Genomic DNA, 25,775 nt, shown 5'->3' on the forward strand with positions numbered 1-25,775 from the left:
ATTTTTCACTTGTTTATTATCTTAACTGCTGTGAATAGTGAGTTACACACCACTTCCTTAAGATTGTTTTTTTTTTCACCGAATATTGTGATCCTCAGTTGGAACCAACATCTCGGAAAATAGTCTTTTAAACGTATTTGTAGTGACATTTTTATATCAATAGAAACGTACAGTGCATGATACATAGACATATAAACATACATAGACATATAAAGCTTATCAGTATCATTTATTTGGAATTAATTCATCATTTTTGTACTTTCTGACATGTTTAATAAAAAAATGGGGATATCCATGCAAACAAAAGCTTTGTAGATGTGGTGTTTCTAAATATATTGCGTAGACATCTATATAATCTATGAACTGTCAGGTGAGGTATCTATTCGTTTTGTTTACAAATTTACTTACTCTGTTTTCCTTTCAGTAAAAGCCTGGTTAAAAAAAATAATAATAATTCATTCCGAGGCAAAGTTCTGTGTATTCAGTAAAAATTCATGAGAATATGTTCAGCAAAAAAGATAATTATATTTTTATACTAACTTTTAAAATGAACATAGCAAAGTTAATAAGTTACTTTCTGTACGATTCTGGAGAGCTGTAAAATTATTCAAAATGTGAAAAACCATGTAATTTTGTTGACCCGGATTTTGTGTTGTCCCTCAACAGTAAGATATAATATAAAAAAAATAATGAAAAAATTTAACCTCCTACATGGCAATTACTCTAGAAAGCGAGTGGATATCAAAATGAAATAGCATCTTTCCTTCTGTTTACGAAATGTTATGAAAAGGCCAATGAACAAACAACCGCCATGGCTTTGTCAGAACATTTATTTTTCAGTTCTGTTCAGCTCTTAAATTACAGAGAGTATAACAGAAATGTTTTTCAGAATCATTTAAAACTTGTTTTGCTCATATTCATTCATATTATACTTCCCTGGCGTTTTTAGTGTTTTTATAGTTAACATTTATCATTTCAAGCTTATATAGACTCCTGCCAAGAAATAGTTGAGTGCTGAGAGTATTCTAAGTAAGAATCTTTGCAAGATGGCTTTTTAAACTTTTCTATTCGCAACACAGAAATTAATCTTAGATGAATAGGAAATTATCAGTTCACTCATAACATGAATCAGCATTTTTTATTCTATTATTCTGAATGCTTTTTAGATATTTCCATCTTCTAAACTTCTAATAAACCGATCTTACCAGAAGAGAACGCATTTCTGAACGACAATTAAGAGCGTACAAAAATATCTATTCCCGAGGAAAATTTGGAGGAGAAGAATTAAATGGTTTATCGGAAATATTCTTCCCAGAAACTCAAAATTTTCCCTTGACAGGCTTTTCTGGAGAGGTGTCAAGATTATCGGAAAAAGAAACACGACAGCCAGGAAGACCCACAGGGACAGAAGGATGACACCCAAGGGTGGCACCCGGCGGCGCCTGTGCTGGTTTCATTGTCTTTGAAATTCTCACCTCGTGAAATTCAGCCTCACGCTTCGCCTCGCTCTTTGTATTCCTTCATTTTATGTTTACTTAAAGAAGAAGAAGATTTCGAAGGAAAAGTATACTTTTTCACTTCACAACGTGACTACAAAATTTAAAAAAAATATATATATATTTTCACAAACACAACCATCTAAATTACCGGTGAATCCCTGAAGACCGGAGAATGATGATCCTTCACGACTAAGGATTTCTGAAGAACTCTTGACGACCAAGTACTAACGAGCGATAAGCGTGTGTTTATTAATCGGTAATTCAAAAATAAGTTTAGGTCTGCATGTCATCTGACGAGTAGATGCTACCATTCTTCGCAGACTTTTTACCCTATCCTCTCCCTTAAATAACCTATCAAGACAGTTCTTGTAGCGATAGGTTACGATATAGTTTGCTTGTCAACATGTAAAAGGTTACCTTCGGAGGCTGGTTATCCCTCTTTCTAATATGGTTGTGGGCGGGGGCGGGGTGGGGGGTGGGGGGAGAATCGGGTAGGAGGAGAGAAGGGGGTTAATGGGGTGCATATCTTCGGTCTCTAGGTCTGCACGGCTGCGCAATGGCATGTCCCTTGTCTCCGCCGGTATTGAGTTATCTATAAACTTTTTAAACTTATTTTAATATGTAAGGATTGAATTAAGTTTGTAAAGGAATTTCTATTTTGATTTTTAACAATATATTTTGTGGAATTTACATCCTATGATACAAAACAGTGCACTGCATGTAAATATAGTTGATAAAATGAATAAGGTCAATTTCCGTGGTTTGTAAAATCTCAGTCCCTTCAGTCTTCAAATAACTTTCTAAGATAATGATCTTTTAATGGAAGTCTGCGGCAATATGCAAATGGAATTCCTTTTTTCTCGCACACACACTGCTAACATTTTTATTTCAAGAAATGATTTGCATTTCTCTCCCTCTCTCTCTCTCTCTTATTTCACAGAAGACTCAGATTTTATCGGTATATACAATGGTTTCTCCATGAAGATAAAGCTTCTCTCTCTCTCTCTCTCTCTCTCTCTCTCTCTCTCTCTCTCTCTCTCTCTCTCTCTCTCTCTATATATATATATATATATATATATATATATATATATATATATATATATATATATATATATATATATAATAAAACCTCTCAGCTTCTTACAAACCAGATGTCTCACTCATCTGCCGACACTCATGATCATCAGACCCATTTCATTATTAAATTTCTTTCTCACCAACAACCCACTATTTCCTAGGCACACGTGCCCTCTTCCCTCCCTGAAACTAAGTAATATACCAATTTTCACTGGGCAGGCTTCTCCTGTTCTCTTTACAGGACTAAACAACTCCAAAATATCTCGTGTTATATGTTTACTTTTCACGACGTTATCCATCCATTTTCTGCATTCTCTAAACAGGTTTGCGGGTATTAACCTTCAGAAATTATCATAGAATGGGTGATTTTTGTTTTAGATCCGAGAACAAATGGAAGAAGTAGTGGGGGGGAAGGATAACAAAGCGTTCGTCAGTTTCGTTGTGGCCAGAGATCCACAAGAATTTATCGAAATCGACCTCATCTGGAGATCGCTGAAGCAGGTGCTTACCAAACCAATTTTGTGTCACAGGCCTTTGCTTACCTGATCACATTGTAAGTGATGTTAGAGTGGATACTTATAAAGACTCGACTCCAGCTTTACTGAAGTGAATTCGAGTGTGGTGAATTACTTCTTTCGCATTGGAGTTCGACAGTTTCTTGACTTGTCGAACACTCAGTGTATACTTCACCATAGCAGGACTGTGATCTACCCTGACATTTGGTTACCTGTGTAGCATATATTCATAAAATTATAAGCATCCAAAAGAAAGAATGAAGATAGAATTACTTAAAAAAAGGAATAAGTAAGAGTAAAGTCACCAAAAGAAGGAATAAATAGAGATGAAATCAGGACACATAATTACGGCCTAAAATCATGATACCGAATGATGGTTTTCTCCTGTTAACGTTGAGGGAATGTCGTTGCAAAATATATAAAATTATTTATTCATATTGACATCCACAAAGTTATATTTGTGTTCTTTTCCTCAAACCCACTATCCAAGGCTTTGTATGACAAGTTATACAAAATATCGAAATCAGCCACAATGAGTCAAGATTTATTTGCCTCATTTTAACACGCAATTTTTCAATACCTAGATATATAAAAGTACAGTTTTTATCATGCATAGCCAGTCCGGATAGATTCTGCATTGTTTGCCCGGATATTACATTTTCCAGTGAGCATGGTAAAATATGCATGTCATTGAAGATATATCATTATTATTGTCTATAACCTATGTGTTTTTATCTGAATTTTACTTTCCTTCTGGAACGAGGAAAAGAAAATTCTACTGCAAAGAATCACACAGAGAGAGAGAGAGAGAGAGAGAGAGAGAGAGAGAGAGAGAGAGAGAGCAACAAGCATGATTCAGGAATAGTAGAGCAAGAAAATCACAAGTGAAAAAAGAATTTATGATTATATAAGAGCCAACTATGTTCTCTCATTCAAGAAGAAATGAGAGAGAGAGAGAGAGAGAGAGAGAGAGAGAGAGAGAGAGAGAGAGAGAGAGAGAGAGAGAGAGCGATGACCTTGAATGAGTGCTTGCCTTGACCCGGTCTGCCAGACAAACGAGAGGCCGTGTTAGACTAAAATTGAAATAAGCTCTTATCCTTTTTAAACATCTGTCACTTATGCTAAAGAATTTTTACAGATAGCACATCAGGCAGTGTTTTATAATAAATGAAAGATGTTTACTATGATCCAGCATGATAAGAAACTTGCGATGAGAAATCACTCATAAAATCTTAGTCAAAAGGCGATGCCATGTGAAGTAATGAATGTGTGTATGTGCGTTAGAGAGAGAGAGAGAGAGAGAGAGAGAGAGAGAGAGAGAGAGAGAAATATGAATTTTAGAAATAAGGCAATTTGGAAACGCTGAAAAGAAGAACGGAATTTATCGTGTCCATTCATAGCGTTGCAGCATAGTGGTGTGCGATGAATCAGTCACGATTTCAAGGAAAGAAAACCTCGACCTTCCCGAAATTCATTTTGTAAAGAGAAAAAGTCTGTATTTTCTGGCCAAAACATTGTTCCCCGCTTGAACGATATTTCTCGGAAATTTAATTTTTGTCTCTTGTGACGTGGAAAACGTTTCAGTAAATCTGTTGCCTTGGTTTGTAGACCTTGTGCCATGCCGAGTCTGCAACGGTCGGCATTTGTTTCTGTTCATCGGATGGGTAGATGAGTCCAGAGTTCCATACCAGGCCTCTTATTCCCCTTTACACCTTACCACCTTGCGATCCCGCTTTGTGCGAAGGCCCCTCTACCGGTATAAGGCCACCTAGATATAAAGCCACTAACCTGACTCTAACTCAGGTCTGGCCTAACAAAACCATGCTCCCTCTATGAAGCCACTGAGTTTAAAATTCCCACCCTTTGGTCGGTTGGCGAGCTGAATTTGAAAAACAACTCCTGGATCCTCCTGCTCTCCTCTTTCTGATGTGAGAAATCTATGTTGTGTTCCTAGTTTTAAGAGAAAATGAATTTACTGTTCTACTAGAGGCAAGGAAGAGAGGTTGAACAGCAATATTTCACAAATTACACTATATATATATATATATATATATATATATATATATATATATATATATATATATATATACAAATATATCTATACCTATACATTTGCCTACTTTATATGACTAATTCGTGCATTTATATGACTGAAAAATAATGTTACTTATTCTGTAAAAAAAACCTGAACATTAAAAACAAAATGTCAACAACATTTGACTCTAACATCGGTTTGAAAATGGTCACTCTTTTCAAAGCATTCGTTATGAAAAGATTTTTATCCTTCGAACACCTCAGGCAATAATACAGACTTAAAGAGCGCCACATAACCTGTTCTGTAACCCAAAATAGGATCAGCCACACAGTCTTATAATCATTTGCTGCGTCTGGGAAATCACCCAGAAGGTTCGTGAGACGGGGAAAATGCCACAGATAATATCATGGTCTATAAGAATTAGTTGATTTTATTTACATAAGTGGGTTTCGCGTCGCGGCATAATGGGCCAAATAAGACAAGACTTGTAGTTAGGGTTTTTTGAAGGACCTCGTGCCTTTTTTCTTTGTGCTTCTGAGGGGATTTACCTTTGGCTTATGTTGACTCTAAGAAATAATCAGAGAGAAATAAGTAGTGGTTCTTACCTACTCCAGAAGCTTCGTATTTTCACTGAGCACGGTAGGATTCATATAACCATAAAACTCCCAAAGATTGATTTTAAATCTTCATAAGAATTTTTGAAAATTTCATTTGGTTGAACGGTTCGAAAAGATGATTTCTAAGAAAAATGTGATTAAATATGCCAGTTCTTCAGAATATTCCATACTGTCAATGAAAGAGTTTTTAATTAGAAGTACGATTAATTCCACCGATCCCCTCAATGGTTATCTTATTATAAAGTCCAGTCGCGTTTCGTTTGCGCATTGCAGGCTTACTGCGTGTCATTTAGTATGGATATGTTGACACGTCTTTCATCGTGACATCTGAAACCTTGAAAATATTCATGGAGAGAGAGAGAGGGAGGGAGAATTTTAATTATGGTGTAAATATCTGACATTGGGTTTGTTAAAGAAACAATTGAACCATCAAGGTATAAGTTGAAATCGACTCTGGCAACGATTTGAATCCTGCCGGTGACGAGGCACGTATCATTTATAATTCCCCATCATTGTAAGTCATTCCCGAGGTGGAGTGAATTGGATATTAAACGATAATTGTGTCTTAATATTTGTGAATATTGAAAAGCCAGGCTTGTATACGCAACAAACGTTTATAATTCGCCCCGAGTTACAAACTTACCAATCAAGGTAGGTTGCTATCGATTGTAAACACGTAACCTAAATTCGACAGGCATATGTAGAGAAGAGTTCTCAATAACTTGATGGGTCAGTGGTCAAAGACACTGTCTACCATCGTTTCTAAACCAGGAGATGGTGTGAATCCTACCTATGATGAGCCACTTATCAGTTATAATTTCTCTTGGGTGTAAATTGTTCCCAAGTTATAATGAAATGGATATGGAACAATATTTGTGACATAATATTTGGGAATGTTATATATATATATATATATATATATATATATATATATATATATATATATATATATATATATATATAATATATATATATATATATATACTTCTCTGGTAAAAAGTAACCAGTGGTCTCTATCTATCAATCTATATATATATATATATATATATATATATATATATATACATACATATATATATATATCTATATATATATGTATAGAGAGAGAGAGGCGAGACCGTTTACAAGAGTGAAGCTCGTGTTGTAGCCGGTGAGTAGCGCGAAAAATATCAGTCACGAAATGTTCCAGGATTATGAAAAAGATATACCTCCAAGCAAGCCTCACATTCCCAACAAAAACGATCCGCTGTAATGTCAGTTTTCCACTAACCTTTCATCTTACCATGACTTTGATGGAAGTCAGAAATACAGACGTCACTTGTATGTACACACGCACACGTACATACACATACACGCACCTATTACGTGAATGACGCTTGAAGACCGAGTGAGTCTCTTCTAGAGTGACGGGAGGTTTCAAGACTCATTTCCACGCGCCTCCGTATAATTGAGTCTTCTCAAAACGAACGAGCATGAATACACTTTACGTCATCGTCAGGTAGTGGCGCGGGTGTAGCCGACAGTTATCTTTCTTTTGAATACCCGTCTTCGAATGAAATCTGCAAACGATTTTGCTGTGCAATAATTAGCCGTTCCTGAGAAAAGTGTGGTAAGCTTTTTTCCCCTGATACTTCATAACTTCAGTGTCTTTTCATCTTAGGTTTCTTTTTATGTCTGTAGGTGCACTAGCGGATCCAGAAAAATTTCATGGTGGGCTGGTCACCAGTTTTCATATTATACATACATACGTACACACACGCTCATGTATATGTATATATATAATTATTTTTTTCTCAAAATTTTATTATTTCTATAATTGATCTTTTATTACTTCCCATTTTTATATTTCAGATTTATGTTATTATCTAAATCTTCAATATTGTTATTTTGTTATTATTTTTCATGGGGGGGGGCACGTGCCCAGGTGCCCCGCCCACTGTCTTACCACCAATTAGATCTCTACACTTTGTAGAGGACATTTTTTTTCTATCTATTCTTTTGATAATTGTGGATCCTTATTTGTTAAACTAGCTTTGCTCCTTTGAACTTGGCTGTTCCGGATATGGTGAAGTAGTAATACTTCTATATTGTTATGGTAATTTAACACTGTCCGGAACTCACTGGTACTTCTTTCCAGAACCTGAACGTGTGAGTGACTGAATATTTCATTTGCCATCAACAGGTGTAGGCCATTATTAGACCACTTTGTAACAAAGTCTCTCACAGTTCCTACGGGCTGTCTCCCCATGTTGTGATGCACATTACCAGTAAATAATAAGAAAAGATACCAGGAACAGTGCATAATATGGCCATGAGTAATTTACAGTTGATTTGTTAAAAACATATGCAGGTACGAACATGTTTTCACTGCGCTGTGGATATGATTCAAATTTTGCTAGCCAGCCAGTGGTGTAGGAAGACCATAATATGGCAAATAAGCTTAATTCACCGGGTATTCTAGTAAAACTATAATTACCTTTGTTTTACATCATATCACGTATGCATTAGTCCAGTTTTTCGTTACATTTGTCATTTGTCCTTTTTTTAGTATATGCTTGTAAACAGAAAGGAAAGCATGGCATTAATATAAAGAAACGGGGTAACTGAATTTTTCATGCTTATCCAAGGTTACCAACTAAAATTTATGTATTTTTTGGGGACGTAACACAAAAGTGCAAATAAAAACGAAGATAGTCCGTGGAATGTATAAATGAAAAAGTTCACAACCTTAAAAATGAACAGAGAAAATGAACAGACAGAACATGTAACGACACATACAGTTTTTCCAAGCCACAGTCATTTCTGCAAACTAGCTTTCTATTTCACACATTCCCGCAATAGCAAAAACCAGACTACCGTTTAACACTGTTTCGGTTGGCGTGCGCGAATCCACAGGTCTACGCCATGAAACACCTCTTTCCCGCTACCGGACCCACAACTGTAAGTCAAACCTAGTTTCAAACCACCAGCCAACGTCAGCATTACTACCCGAAAGTTTTCTGTCATAAATAGGATGTTTACTGCGAACGCCCGGTAGTTATAATCGGCTTACGAAGCCAAATACTAAAATGCGAACATTATTATAATAATGAAAGGCTTCTCTTGGTTTCGCCATTTCACGTGTGCGGTAATACTCTTGAATTCGTCGAATTGTTATCCACAGAATGTAAGAGGCTATCAAGGAAAAGAGCTCCAGTTACAATTCATGTTATTTGCGCGAGTGTGTGTGGGTGTGTTTGTCTGTGTGACTGCCGAGTCAGCGTTCTGATCAGATGTATTGCGGATGGAATTCAGTAAAATTAGAAATAGAATGGTTACCATCGAAGCCAGCTAGTTGCACACACACACACACACACACACACACACACACACACACACACACACATATATATATATATATATATTTTTATAAATATTACTGCTGTTCGCCCTCGATGTAGTTAGGTGTAGGAATATTAGGCCAATTGACCTCGACAGAGAACATCTCTGCCCGCCGGTAGGGTAGGCAATTTAAAAATAACAATCACCGCCTTAGACAAATGGCGCCGCATAGGCTGGAAAGTTTGTAAACAAAATATGTTAGGGCATTAGGGACCTAAGCCTCAGAGAGGGTTTACGCTCAATGACCCCTAGTTATGGTGGCCCTTAAGCTTTATTCTATGCATTCGACGATGCCTTTGTCAAGGTCGGATTGCCCGGGGCGGTATAAGCCCTCTGGAAGAACGAAGCGAGGTCGGGTCAGAGAGAGATCCCAGCGGTCACGGAACCAGGGTGACGCTGCGTGCGTGCCCGAACAATATTCTTTATTACTTTCTCTCCTACGTCTATCTTAATTAGTGAATTGGGAAGACTGCCAGAATACGACTCCTGAGGTTCCTCGTTTGCGCAGCGACTCGACGTTCACGGTAAGTCCGATTCTTGTTGAAGCTTCGTCGATTGACTAGTTCTTTTCTGTATTTCACATTTTTTTTTCTTTGTTTTCTTCCTTCAGCCACCACTTAGGGTATATGTGTTTACAAAGTCTAGATTAAGCCTAATTATTTTATTGTTAGCTTCAACCCCATTATTCCAGTAAAATACCTAGGATTTAGGGTAAGCAAAATCAGGTTAAATCTCGATGCTTTGTATGCCTCGCGTCCGAATGTTTGGGAGAACCGTTGCGTTTAAAATCAAATTCATCTCAAATATTCTTTGTTAGGTTAATAACCCTTAACTGGCGACCTTTTGGCTAATTAACGTCTGTCTTTGAGGTTAACTTTTGGCTTCAAGTGACAGGTTACGTGTAATCTTGGTTTGCAGGGCCGTAAAATTTACGTAAATTGAATAATACATGATCAACCAAGACTCTTCACACGTAACATTGGCGATCTTGCGTAGAATCTAAAGTACATTTTAGAGAAAGAATCTGGAGAAAAGGAAATTAAATTACATTAATTCCAAAAAAAAAAAAAAGAAAAAAAAATAGTCTGATATTGAATTCCATTTCATTCTTCCAAACAAGGAACCAGGCATAATAATAAGCAGTAAAGAGAATAGTTATAATAACAAGTGTAGCGAGAATTAGCGTAGGAAAGGGTGCGTCGAGAGCAGAGAGAGTCATAATTTGTAACGGTTAAGACAAGGGCATTTTACCGTGTTCGGACCGTGAGAGAAGTCGTTCAGTAACGTATCTTAAGGCTGGGCTGGAAAAAGCGGGGCCTGTTTCATGTACACAAAGTAATTTAGAAATCGCGTCGGCAATTCCGATCGTTATTGTTTGCATATAGCGGGAATCATTCAAAAACCGTGTCAGTGAAGTAGCGAACGAACGGAAGTAGTAATTGTATCATAAAATACATTTTCAGTAAAGTAAATTTGGTCTGTTCCGAATCAGGCTAAATCTATTCCATTGTTTGCCGAGGATGTTTCGGGTGCGAGAACGATAACAAAAGACACAAAGTTGTTTGGTAATTTAGTTTTCCATCCGTAACGTAAAACGCTATGCATGATTGGTATATTTAAAGTAAAATCTGGATACCTGCATTTGTTTCGTTGTTTGAATTTGTGCTAAAAAGAAAATACCCGCCGCGCGGTTGTTTTGAAATTGTTCGAACTGTTTGTGAGAGAACGGCCATTTTGGGGTTTCCTTCGCCAGCCGAGGTTGTTTTGAAATTTAGGCCTAACGGGACCTTGGCCGCCATCTCAACGACCTTGTTATTGTGACCTCTGCCCGAGCCACTCTGGGGGGGCATTCTTTTTTTTTCCCCTTCGTAGCGAACCCACCTCGCAATATCTTAGCTAGGAAAAACCCAAAAGATAATTTAGGCAGGGAAAGTTAGGCCTTAGTTAGGAGTAATAACAAGTTCCTATACGAATACCTACTATAAAATCATATAAAGAAAATTTAAAATTTTACGATAAACTTTTGTGACGTCGGCTCCCGGGAAAATTGAGATAATAAAGTAATCCCTAAGGAAGCCAAGACGACGCATCTATATCATTTTATTAAGATCCATGCCATTGTGCATGTATAAAATCTTTGTTTACATGTTCTCAAGCAGCAAGAAATTCGCTGATTGAAAATCTCTCTCTCTCTCTCTCTCTCTCTCTCTCGTCATTCAAGTAAGCATTCCTAACCTAAGTGTACGTGACCCTCTTCAAAGAAAGAACGGCCGACACTAGGCTAATTAATTCGAATACAATAAACCAATTAAAAGAAAACACCTCTGTCCCACAATAGATGAGGACAAGTTAAGAGTAATTACAATACAGTGATAAACTGTCGGTCACGAGTGAGGCCTGCTATCCAGACCAAAAAGCCAACAGTAGTTTTCACCCTCTGAAAAAAAAGAAGGGGCCAGTACTGGGACCAGCCACTCACGAGGATCTTTAAGAAAAAAAAAAAAAAAACCCAAATTCACTTTATTCCACAGTGCCAATAATTTGCCGCACTCATCACTTGAATAGCTTACCTCTCTCTCTCTCTCTCTCTTTTACCTTCCCTTTCTCTCTCATTCGATTGTTGCACTCTGCAGGGGGTGTAGAGTGCCTTTCCTCCCATATAGCCTAGTTGGACTCCAGTAGAGGGTCCCTAGGAACACATTGGCACCGTAAGTGCCACTAAAAAAAAACAAAAGGGAACACAGAAGAGAAGGTTCTTCTGGGACCTAACCTGCACCAGTGCCTAGGGATACTGAGTGCCACCAGTGTGACCTGTACACGGCACACCCAAACTACAGTGCCACCTTTTGAAAGGGTGCCACGTCATTATTGAAGAGACACTTCCTCGCTGCCCAAGTACGCCCAGTCGACCCGGTTAGACTCCCTTCCCCACCAGAACCATGGCAGCAGAGCATTATAAAACTTTCCTGGGGCTGGGGACGGCGGCAGGTCTCACCGGCTCTGAACTTACCACCTGGGTTAAGGAGCAAGTGGACGACTTGGCCAAGCGGGAGAAGGAAGAAAGACTCGAGCAAAGGAAGTATGAAGCCGAGCAGAGGAAGTATGAAGAAGAACGAAGGGTGTATGAAGCCGAGCAAAGGCAATATGAAGAGGAAAGAGAAGAAAGAAGGAGACAGCATGAGTTAGCCTGCAAGGAAACTGAGTTAGCCCTAAAGGAGAAGGAGCTCGAGCTTGAGAGAGCGAAAATGGAGAATGCCGAAGCTATGGCTAGCCATCAAGCCTCCAGTCCTACACCTGCTGCATCAAACGCTCCAATTTCGAGCATCAATTCCCTAGTCCCCAAGTGGACTGAGGACGAGCCAGAAGCATGGCTGGAGGAGATCGAGGCTCTTTTCGATAACTACAGCACCACGGAGACGGAGAGAGCCTTAATACTAGCCAAGCATATGGAGGGAAAAGCCAAGGCAGCGCTTCGCTCACTGGAGAAGAGCCAGAGAGGCAACATGGCGGAAGTTCATAGAGTCATTACCAAGGCCTACGAGATAACCCCAGAAAAATGGAGACAACGGTTCCGAGGTCTTGCCAAGGAAGTCGGCTGGTCTTGGACAGAATGGGCATGTCACAAAACCCAGTCCGGTACGCGCTGGTTCGACTCCTTGGCCTGCACGACGTTTGAGGATCTCTTCAATCGGATCATGCTAGAAGACCTTTTCCAATGTGTGCCAGGGCCCCTTGCAGTATATCTTAACGATAAACAGCCCTCCACACTTATGGAAGCTTGTCGCATGGCTGATTCGTGGGAAACCTTCAATCAGTCGCATAGCACCTCTCAGAAGCGAATCATCCCTCCGGCCTACCTCTCGAACTCCACTCGCCCGAAGAATGGACTGCCTAGCAAGACCCTGTGCAACTATTGCAAGAAGGGGGGCCATGCTGAAGCTGAGTGCCGATACAAACTCGGCACTAATAAGCAGCCTAACCCTACCAGCCAGAACTCTGCTCCCGATTCACCCGCTCAGCCCTCTCCTCCAACAGTTACTGCAGGCCACCGAGCCCATCCAAAAGGCCCGTGCAAATCCTGTGGGGCTGCTAGCCACTACAATGCTGGATCTCCGGCCTGTCCACATCATGTCCCCGCCACCAAATTTGTCAACCTAATCAGCACTTCATTTTCTGCTGCTGGTCCGCACCGGATCCTTTACCCCGAGAGACTGGAAACCCAGTTCATCTCGGTGGCCCCTCTTCAGAGCACTAGCCTGCCAGTGACCCTTCCGGTCACAGTAGACACTGCGGCAGACATTAGCCTGATCACTAGGGCCCAAGTGCCAGCCGGTGCCATGGTTGACGAAGAAACCCGGTGGGAAATGAAGTGGATAGAGGGCCACACCATCACCGTTCCTACGGTCCAACTCCAGGTTATGACACCTTGGGGCACGAGCACCCCACCGCCTTGGCGTGGTAGGTGGAATTCGGCCCGGAGTGGTCTTCTTGTTGGGTCGGGATCTTCTCTGCGGAAGCCCGCACCAACGCCACTTCGCAGCCACGTTACCTCCTCCACGGAGGCCCCAGTTAAACTCCCAAAAATGACAAACCTCCACCTTCCGCCCACCAAAGTGGTCCGCGGAAGGGGCAAAACTAACCTATTTCAGGCCTAGCCCTCTCCAATCGCGAAGGGCTGGCCCACCAAGAGGTCCTCCCCCTCCGCGAAGAGAGATTCAGGAGGAGCAGTACCGCTGCAGGACGTGCAAGCGGGCAGACCACTCCACCAATTGGGAGGGCTGCCCAAGCAAGCAACGCCCAGCGGACGCCCCCGAACAAAACTCTAGGAGAGGCTACGATCGCCTGCTGGGGCAGGAATCTCTGCCGCAGCCAACCACAAGTCGTCCGCGAGGTAGTGCACCTCCGGACCCCTCATCAGGCATGCCTGACCCTCAACTGCTGCCAGTGCCACTTGCGAGCACTGAGCAGTGCCAGACTCCGTCCGTCCCGGACGTTGAGCTACCAATGGAAAAGGCCCCTATGCCGGGTCTAAATCATGAGGTGAATCCTCCTCCGGGAGATTTAGGATTCCCCATGCAGTTGATCATCGCGACTGGAGAGCCTCCAGCACCCGAAACTTCTTCTTTGCAAGATTCTTCTTTGCAAAATTTGAATCCAGGGGATGAACCCCTGGAGGATCGAAATGGTACCCCTCCCTTGGAAGACCAGGAACTGGCATCCTCGGACGCAGAAGTCGAGATCGCTCTTGCTCCGGTTGTCGCAGCAGCCGGAGTAGGGAGTCCTCCGCAGCTTTTGCAGTTGCCCTGACCGCGCCCGCTAGCCCTTCTGGCCTGTCCCCGGAGTCGGTGCTCTCATCACCTGCTAGGCCAGCTACTGATAGGCCTTGGAGGAAACCGAAGAAGAAGAAGAAGGGGCGGAAGAGAGCCCAGTAGTTGCCGAGCTATACGCTCATCCTGGCACTAGTGCCCTCTCGGCACAGTGCCCTAACATCTAAGAGTGATCCTGGCCCCTTGCCCAGGAAGGTAGCCAGTGTGATCTCTTCCTTTTATTTGTACCTAGCCTAGGCCACCTTAAAGTACGGTACATCAATTTAGTAACCTTGTTCTTCCACTTACCACCGAGCCGCAGTAATCATGTAAGTAGCCTAACTAATTTCAGTAATCTTAACTATTGTGGAACGAGCCACGATGCTCGTGACACGCATGGCCTAAGACCTCAGTGAGGCACCCATTTATCAGATGAGGCAACCCTCCTGAATTAACTAGTAAATTTTAATTGTATTAAACATAAACCATGTTGTAATTTAGTTAGAATATTAACTCTTATGTTGGTGCTACGGTCGGGTTAGGATAGGTTAGGCTAGGGAATATCATAGAATGTACCACTAGGCTAGGTCTAAAACACATCATGATTGTAGGAGGTAGCCTATAATAACCGTGTGAGCACCTTCAGTACTATTAGAATTAGGTAAAGTAGTGATTATAGCTCATATCCTATCTAGGGTTAGGTAGTTCTGTAGCTAGGTAGGCTAACCAGGACTAATCTGCTCAGGGAAGGAGAGTAACCTACGAGAGGCGAACAGCTTGTTTAGTATAGACCTTCACGCCCGAAAAGGGAGTGAAGGCCCTCTTAAAGGGGGAGCTTTTATAAATATTACTGCTGTTCGCCCTCGAACAGTTAGGTGTAGAAATATTAGGCCAATTGACCTCGACAGGGAACATCTCTGCCCGCCCGGTAGGTAGGCAATTTAAAAATAGGCGCCTTAGACAAATGGCGCCGCATAGGCTGGAAAGTTTGTAAACAAAATATGTTAGGGCATTAGGGACCTAAGCCTCAGAGAGGGTTTACGCTCAATGACCCCTAGTTATGGTGGCCCTTAAGCTTTATTCTATGCATTCGACGATGCCTTTGTCAAGGTCGGATTGCCCGGGGCGTATAAGCCCCTCTGGAAGAACGAAGCGAGGTCGGGTCAGAGAGAGATCCCAGCGGTCACGGAACCAGGGTGACGCCTGCGTGCGTGCGAACGATACGATATTCTTTATTACTTTCTCTCCTACGTCTATCTTAATTAGTGAATTGGGAAGACTGCCAGAATACGACTCCTGAGGTTCCTCGTTTGCGCAGCGACTCGACGTTCACGGTAAGTCCGATTCTTGTTGAAGCTTCGTCGATTGACTAGTTCTTTTCTGTATTTCACATTTTTTTTTCTTTGTTTTCTTCCTTCAGCCACCACTTAGGGTATATGTGTTTACAAAGTCTAGATTAAGCCTAATTATTTTATTGTTAGCTTCAACCCCATTATTCCAGTAAAATACCTAGGATTTAGGGTAAGCAAAATCAGGTTAAATCTCGATGCTTTTGTATGCCTCGCGTCCGAATGTTTGGGAGAACCGTTGCGTTTAAAATCAAATTCATCTCAAATATTCTTTGTTAAGGTTAATAACCCTTAACTGGCGACCTTTGGCTAATTAACGTCTGTCTTTGAGGTTAACTTTTGGCTTCAAGTGACAGGTTACGTGTAATCTTGGTTTGCAGGGCCGTAAAATTTACGTAAATTGAATAATACATGATCAACCAAGACTCTTCACACGTAACATATATATATATATATATATATATATATATATATAATGCATGCTATAACTTTGCTTTTGTGGTGCATGTAAAGCGCCTCTGAATAATGCTATGAAAATTGACTAAGGTAAACATTTCAATATGGATTGTTACTTGAGTATACGTAAAATACACATCCACAGTTTTTTACGTCTTACATTAAAAACTTTCAAGCTATATACTCATATGTCCAGGCCACCAGTAAGACGTATTAAAGATAAAAACGATCTGAACAGCGCAGACCGATGACGTCACAGTTTCCCGCGCACTAAAAGCATTCTTTAATGCTACCTGAATGTGCTGTGTTGCCAAAACGTGGAAATGTGGCCTCCGGTGTGGAAGTTTAAATGCGCAAGATGATCGTGTGCAGAAGTGGCGTCTTCATTTTACGGTCTGCCACACTTATTAGGGGTTTATTGTGGTCAGATATATTATTTTCTTATATGATTCATTGACCTATATTCTCGGTTATTGGCATATGTATATATGTGTGTATTTTTTGTATAATAATGACTGAATAAAACGCCATCAAAGAATGGTTGTTTACCTCGAATCATGGAGCAGCAGAAGTCGATCGAGCGATGTCTTGATTGACATGTCGAATGCACACGACAACAGTGACAGCTTTAGGTTTCCATCTAATTAGCGTAACTCAAATGTATTTAAAACGAATTAATAAACGTAACAAGTGATTGTGATTAACTTTATGAGGGAAATTTACGGGAAATGATCTTCAGACTGTGAAGGAAAATATATATCTTTTTATACACGTTAGATTTTAACGATGGTTGAATTGGGCGAGCGTAGAAGTCAATGGTGTGGAAATAATAAACGTAACAAGTGATTGTGATTAACTTTATAAGGGAAATTTACGGGAAATGATCTTCAGACTGTGAAGGAAAATATATATCTTTTTATATACGTTAGATTTTAACGATGGTTGAATTAGGCGAGCGTAGAAGTCAATGGTGTGGAAATGTGGCAACACTGTATAAGTTTATCTGGAAGCGTGAAGTGCGGTGGGTCCTCCGCCGGGTTACTTAGACCTACCGCAGTGCTTAAGTAGTAGCGTAGCTGGCTTAAATAAAGTGGAAGCTACTAGTACTGAAACTCGGACTGACAAAGAAGCAGCAGGATAAAAACACTGTGTGAGGCATTGTCAATGTTACGAAAATGAGAATGTGAGCCACCTTCTGGTCGCCATCTTTGTCACATGGAAAGGTGACTCCAGTGCCCTGTCAGTTCAAGAAATTGAAATGCTAACGGTCTTGTAATTGAAACACCCAAAGTTCGACTACGCTCTTTTGAAAACGGAAACTTTTATTATAGAAAAAGTCATTTGATAACGCGTTTTCTTTTGAAACCACCAAAAGTTGGGTGTGCGGCAAGATGTATAGGCCTAGTTTTCAACGTCTCTCTCGTTCATGTTCGTTTCCATTTGGCCGAAAATATATTATTAAATACAATACTGGGGCATAATTGTGTGATTAAAATGCTGTAAAAATATAAGAAGTGTACTAAAACAAAGGAAGTACAGTGGTAAGTTAAGAACATCCACGAACATACATGTAAGCACATCAATACGCATTCTACGTATATCAAGAGATGATATTTCCAGCCAAAATTAATAACGAGGCGAGTGCCCTGATAACCAATGAAATACAGTTGATTTCAACTCAGCGTCTATCCTAATAGGCCATATTTTCAGTTGTTCCTGCAATGTGCTTTTAAAAACCTAGTCTCGTCCATTAGACCTAACCTGCCTAGCCTTGTGCTTTAACCTGCGGGCATTTCAACCACTTACAAAACCGCGCACCTAAAATTGTTAATAATTCCTCTCACTTAATCCCATCCTCGTTATTTCAAGCTTTTCTTTGGGAATATCGACGCCTCACACATCATCAACTCGATTCTCTGTTAACCGTAACTTGCTCTGAAGAACCAGCCATATTACATTCCTCGAGCAGTGCCCTTTCAGTTAAAGGAATTGAAGTGCTGACACTCTTGTCATTGAAACATCCAGGTTCTACGACACTTGAAAACGGAAACTCTTATTATAGAAAAAGTCATTTGATAACGCGTTTCCTTTTGAAGCCGCCAAAGACTGGGCGTACGGAGATACAATGCGGATTATCTCAAGATGAAGAAGAGTAAGATGAGTTCGTGAGAGAAAGAGTTTTGCCTTTTCCCGCGCAGTGACGTCACTTGGAACCCGGCTGAGTAAGTGGCTAAGAGGTTCATTGACTCATACTGTTTTGGAGGGAATTTGTCGATCTTTTAACATTTCAATCGGCTGATAAGAGATAACAAAGATGGTGGTATGTGCTGTGTTTGGTTGAGATAAGTCATGATCGCCATCGCCTAGAAAAAGGCATTTCATTTTGCAAAACTTGGGTTAATCTGTGCAAAAGGAAAGATGATTTCAAATAAAGGGGAATGCAAGAATATGCTCCATTCATTTTGTCCCTGGTAATATTGGAGAAAGCCATAGACATATACTTTTACATTATCATCCTAAAACTGCAAACAAATTCAAAGATACTGCTATGCCTACTCAACAAAGGATATAACTCCAGGTAAATATTGTTGATTTGCTATATCACGGGAAGAGTATTTTAGTTGGCTTAGCCTATTTTGGAATTGAAATTATGTAAGACAAGAGCCTTTTGAGAGAGAGAGACAGAGAGAGAAGACATCATCACAGAGATTAACACAGAGAACTCAATTCAATATTTCTCAAATGAAAATGGTTTGGTTTATTATCAGCTGACTTTGAATACAAAAATTTTGATTAATCGATTTATAAGGCGTGTTTATAGAGTTTAAAGTTTACAGTTCAGATCTTTGTACGCCTTCTTTTTGTATAATTATTTAATTTTATAAGCCTATATCTATGCAACACTTTTGCTGGATGATTGATATAATTTTCATGAAAGTGATTTTGCTTAAGCCTATTATCAACTCTCATATTGTTTGTTAACTCTTTGTTGCTATTAGGCTCATTAACTATAAACTAAATACCTAGGCTTACAGCATATAGGCGCTATGAGGTCTAGCCTAGATTTTTTTTTATGGGACAAGGAAAATTTATGATAAGATTCTCTCTCTCTCTCACTCTGTATTTTTGTCAATTGTGGGTTAACAAGTACATTACTTAAGCTAGATTCCTCCTCCTGAAGATCTCGCTAAAAGGCCTCCCCGGACTTGGCTGCTAAAGGAAGCTTTTTTTTTTTAGACAATTGCTGAGTCATTGTAAAGGGAGCCCTTCAGACAGATATATCAGCTAAAGTGAATTAACTATAGTAAGTGGGCCTAATATTATGGCCAAAACCTGATGATTTTCAGTAGGCATATATAAAATTATATATCGATATAGGCCGGGGTCTTTATTAGGTTAAGTAAAACTCACCACAGAATTCTCTCTCTCTCTCTCTCTCTCTCATTCTCTCTCTCTCTCTCTCTCTCTCTCTCTCTCACTTCTTATTCTTAATCAAGTAATATATTATTTTATCCTGGTCGTATTTCATTTACAGTAGGCTATATGACAATATATTTTCTTCTGTAAAGGGAAATGTCATTTTATCATATCATAACTACTTAATAATGAGCTAATTGAACTATAAAATAATGCAATAGTGCCCTATGGCTAGAAATGCATTGCAATAATATTTGACCGTGTGTAGTTCTGGGTTCCGTTTGACGTCTCTGACTCTTCTCCAGCTGCGCGTGATTCCACCTGTTCTTCTTATCTTATGTTGTGCCGAGTGTTTCGGGAGATCACGTGAGGTTTCAGTACTGCCGCTAACGGCCAGTTCAGAGTGTCTAGTTTGATATCTTCGGAAAGTAGCTAAACTGGCAACATTTCACGCAACAAAGGCTTCTCTGTGTTGAGTTTATTCTCCATGTTTTATATACCACATTTTACAATATGTTTTTCAAAAACCTATTAGTCAAAGAAATGTGACCTTGGACGGGTGTCAATGGAAACACCTGAGAATTGGGTATAATATATTTTGCTCCATCTTTCCACTCATAGCCAGTTCTCGATTGGATTAAATTAATTTTTCCGATATCGTAGGCTTACAGTGATAAAGATGCAAACTATTTCTTCAGTAATACATCTGAATACTTATACATACAAGGAACCCTCATACCTTCTGAAATAGATCGTAAGCGTGCCGATTTATATTGATAAAATAACAATACAAGCACACGAAGGACGAGTTTGCATTAAATAGTCTACACAGATCAACCACAAACGAACGACGGGTTTTCAAAAATTACGTTGATTTCATTGTAGGTAAATAAAAAGACATTGGGCAATGCAAGTGCGAATAAAATGTGCTATAATAATTTCTTGCATGTAAAATCATGATTAGTTAATATTCGAAATGGCGTGACATAAGACTGTCTATGAGGTTGTAGGGGGTTTGTGGGGAGGGAATTAGAACAGCCACTGTTTTATTGGCTGGAAGGCGGGAAATTTCAGATAATGCATGACATAATGGCAGTGGCATTGTGGTTTTCTGTACAGGATACTTTGTGTGTGTCTACATATATATATATATAAATATATATAGATATATATATATATATACATATATATACATATATATACATATATATCTATCTATTATCTATCTATCTATCTATCTATCTATCTATCTATATATAAATATATATATATATATATATATATATATATATTATATATATTAGCACACAGATTACTATACTAGCTCAGTGACTGGACACTTTCGTTGCAACTAATTAGTCTAAAAACTCATCGAACTAAAGTTTGGAATCCCATTCAGTCTCAGCTCAGCGTTGGTGACATACTTACGGCATAAAAGTCTAGTATAGAATGCATGTTTTTTTTTTATTGTTGGGCACTGGAACGGTACTTAGATAGAATGAATAAATAACGGTTTCAGTGAAGAGTGATTTTGACTAAAATGGGATTAATATGTTCGTAACGGGTCAGTAAAATAAAATCTCTCGAACCAGTAGTATAGGCCTAGCTTCATTAGCACATGCCTCATGTTCTAGCGGAAAACAATATTAAAGGTTATGTATCAGTTTTCGAACGTTGTTGTTATAATAAAGTTATATTTGTAAGCATGCAATGAAACTGTACTTAGAGTAAAGATTGAATGATTAGAAAATCTTGTGATTTGAACAGTTTGTGAGCATAGGTCTAAGTGTAGACTGGGTTATACTAATGAGATAAATCATAATTATGGAAAGCTCATCGTTTGTTTGTGTTTGCTCTGAGGAGACTGTTTGGTACAAGCTCGTCTTTTGTGTGCTTGGGTTGGTATATTATTGATACAAATCGGCATGTGTATTATTTATATAAGAGAGGGCGAAGGTTCTTTGTTTACATAATCATTCAAATATGTTACTGAAGAAATAGTTTAATATTTATCAGAAGAAGCCAACAATATCGGAAAGTTGATTGTCAAGCCAGTTGCGTGTTACCCATGCGCAGACGCCACATCTTCAGCCGTGGGTGGACTGATGAAGTGAGCCGACTACAGTACGTTTAACAATGAGTTTATTCTGTCCTATGCACATTTGTGGAGGCATTCGAAGTGGCATATGGCACTCTTAATATCATTTGTCAAATCCACACTGTCATAACGCTGGAAGGTTATTGTACAATATCTGGGTTGCAGATTTGAACGCCCAAAAATTACCATTCCAAGTGCATCTTGGCTGAAATAACGCTTCGGATAACTTTAAATAATATCTTGGTTGACACTTGCAGTTTATAATAATTATATACATATAGATAGATAGATAGATATACATTATACATATATATATATATATATATTATATAATATATATATATATATATATATATATATATATATATATATATATATATATATATATATATAACTTGTGTCAATGCGTTCGACAGGCCCCTGATAAAGTTACTCATGCTGTGGATGTTGAATGTACACTTTGGCAAGGAAAGTGAGGATGAATTTTTTTTAAATCTTCGGACATACAGTACGTGTACGTTGCTCAATAATGCGACATCTGGCAACTTTAGAAAGGAGGAGCTTCCGTCTCTTTGTGTTTTGTTTTTTGTGACCTCTTATAACTTTCAATCATATTTTACGATAATGAAATCATTGATACTTAAGTGCAGTAGTAAGTTTTAACCAGTATTCGTTTAAGTTGTTTTTTGCAGCGACAGTTCTGCCAAGCAAAATAAACATTTTTTCGATTTAACTTATCAAGCAACCTTACTAAAAAAATGAATTTATGACACCACATTGAACGGAATGCTTGCATAATCGGAAACGCGATCTTCCATAATGAATTCAAGAGTTAAATTTGAGCTATGTCCAACGAAAGGAACGAATGCATTGTTATGATGATGATGATGAGAACAGAGAAGAGATGTTATTGTGAGAGAGAAGAGAGAGTAGAGAGAGTCTGCTGTTTTGTAAGCCTATAGGCCTATATGTACTGAAAAACTAATTTCATTATTTTTTTCTTTTAGAGACCAAAAGCGATACTATATTTGTAAAGTATGTTTTTAGCAATGGAGATCATTTGAGAAGAGAGAAGAGATTCAGTTTGCTGTTGTGTAACTTCCCAAGGCCTAATCGGAAGCTACTCATTTCATTGTTTTTTTCTTTTAGAGATTGAGCTACACTATGTTGGTATAGTATGTTTTAGCAATGGCAGAAGAAGAGAGAGAGAGAGAGAGAGAGAGAGAGAGAGAGAAGAGGCAACGTCAAGAAACATCCAGTTACTTTGTTATCCCCCTCGAAGCTCCTGGGCTGCCCTTCGAACATCATAGAATTCTTTTCTCTTTGGATTTAAATAGATTTGGTCAACCTACCTAGGTGTCACAACATTTACTGCCATTAATTCCAGCTGATTTTTAACACCGTGAAATACAAACATGAATGTGTAAAAATTAAAGAAATTAGCATTACCTCGTATGATGATTGCAATAATAAGCCTGTTCATAACGGAAAACGAGTAAATATTGCCGTTCTGATGAATAGTACTACACCGAGATATCCACACACTATCTTTTAGATCTCTATGAACGAAGTCATCTGAGAAATTATGATTACTTCGTACATGCATGGTGTTTTTAAGTATCTGAACGTTTTTGTTTTGCAGATTTAACATATATGATATAATTTGCATTGTATTTTCATATTCTAGAGTAAATTTACCGAGATTATGTGTTTTCTGTAAGAAAAAAATTGAAATTCGATGAAAGAAATCTAATGAAAACTGTATCTTCACTTTCCTTGCTTGCTGAGTGTACAAAAAGGTTCAGCCAAGATTCAGCTGTTAGGTAAAATATGGGTTACAGCTTTATGCTCAGTTACACACACACACACACACACACACACACACACACACACACACACACACACACACACACACACACACATATATATATATATTATTATATACACATATATATATATATATATATATATATATATATATTATAGTCATTTACAGTATATATACTGTTGCAGTTTTAATATTCACATACATGGGCATACATAAGGTAGAAGCGAAGTGAAATACTCGACTCCAGTAAAGATAGAGTTGTTTGCAAAAAGTTTCCAAAGTATCTGCATAAAATCATGAAATAAGTTCTCCGTTCAGTTCTCTTTTTTTATTTTTATTTTCGATAGACATTTGGCATTTCTAAGTCCTACCCATGTGCTATATTTGTAATGGAAACCTATACTCTCATAAAAAAAAAAAAAATTTCATTTCAGGACTGTCCGTGATGTTGGGTCACTGACGCTTGCTGCCACAAACCAATCAAGTTATGTCCCAAGGTAAATGCATTTTGTTATTTAAATGTTATTCTTACTGTACTTCATGCCGCAAAACGTTGATGTAGCAACTAATATTGATACGGCGAAGGCGTTATTCCGGTTATATTTTTCAGATGAGGACTAGTAATGATGAAATCAGTTGACTTCCAGAATATTTCCTTTGCTATAGCTTATATTGTTTAAAAATAAAACATTTATACATTGACCTTTTAGTCGAATTTTAAGGAAGATTTTTATCGTCCCATCTTGGATCTGCCAAGTTGGAAAGCTTTAGAATGAGAATATAAGAGTTCTTTTTGTTTGTGGAAAACAGTTTTTTTCCCAGTAAATATGTAACGTAAATCTCACTTGTTCGTTATTCGCACTGATGACTGATTGCTGCAGTTAACCAAAGTGAGTACAAATATAAGCGCGTTTTGTCTTTCTCTGTAATTTTGTTTTACACTAGTGTCCTTTGCATGATGAACGTTATTTTTAAAGATATATCTTTCGAGTTTTACAGAATGTATTGTAATTATCATTGATTCTGGATGTTGCCATCTTTTTCAATATTTTTTACTAATATGCTGGTGCTATTTGTAATATATATATATATATATATATATATATATATATATATATATATATATATATGTAACGAGGACAGAATTAACACCTTTTTGAAGGTGTACGTAACGACGTGCTCCAACGATCTTTATTCATGAAACGGAGGCGTATGAACGTTCGCTCACGGCAACACTTACATCTATTTTTTCTCCTCTTTCTCTCTTTCTCTCTCTCTCTCTCACCTGTATCACTCTCTCTCTCTCTCTCTCTGTGTATCGCCTCTCTCTCTCTCTCTCATCGTTTTCCGAAGTTCACCCACCTGAATCGCACTCATTCTCACCAAATCAATTAAATGGACCATTTAAAGAAACGCAATTGTTTCTACAAAAATAGGTTTATTATTCAAATAACCCAACAAGAAATGAATAAAACAAAGCAAAGATTAAAATGCATAATAAATGAATTATCGAGTTAGATAACTAAACTCTGAACTGCAAAACACTTCTGATTAAAGAAGTCTCACTATGGCTAATAGCCTGAAAATATCCAAACTCACACATACTCCCCAAATCAATAATTAGTCATGTCAAAACCAGTCTACCACATGTTATTCGAAACAGTCCACACTGTCCACCGACATCTGTCCACAGACATCTGTCGGAAGAATCCCAAAAATACATGAAATGCAAAACACAATAATGGAAAGTGTAAAATGCATAGCCAAGATATGGCAAACGTAACATGACAAAATAATAATATAAAAGATGTATGAATATTCATATTAAATCTCCCACACCAGTTCAAAAGTTCATAATGATTAGAAAATCATAGTAAAAATCACAAGTTCAATTTTCTCCCATAAAAACAGAGATTTCAAAGTCTACCTTATCTGCTGATTCAAAGCCTGGATCCTCTCCAAAGCTACGTCTAGACAACTGCAGTTCTATCACGTTAATGAACGATCAAACTCACTTTTAGGGCAGATTTTGGCACAATCTAGATCAAATTAACGCACGTACTCACGAATATACATAACACTGGAAATCACCTGACCGGCAATATTGCTGAGGAATCAAACCATTTGCTGAACACAAAGATTTTACCTCGAGTCTCTCGACCTAGTTCCATCTGACTCCATAAATTCTTTCATCACA

At 38.7% G+C, this 25,775-nt stretch overlaps 1 long non-coding RNA gene across 1 annotated transcript in view; it reads left to right on the plus strand.

Annotated features, from left to right (window-relative positions):
* Positions 1–25,775, plus strand: part of LOC136825663 (uncharacterized) — a 232,459-nt gene that overhangs the window by 44,546 nt on the left and 162,138 nt on the right. Inside the window, exon 3 of the long non-coding RNA XR_010849393.1 lies at positions 24,013–24,075. This is a non-coding gene — a long non-coding RNA (uncharacterized lncRNA). The remainder of the gene's footprint in view (positions 1–24,012; positions 24,076–25,775) is intronic.

This window comes from Macrobrachium rosenbergii, chromosome 39 (genome assembly GCF_040412425.1).
Source record: "Macrobrachium rosenbergii isolate ZJJX-2024 chromosome 39, ASM4041242v1, whole genome shotgun sequence".
NCBI lineage: Eukaryota > Metazoa > Arthropoda > Malacostraca > Decapoda > Palaemonidae > Macrobrachium > Macrobrachium rosenbergii.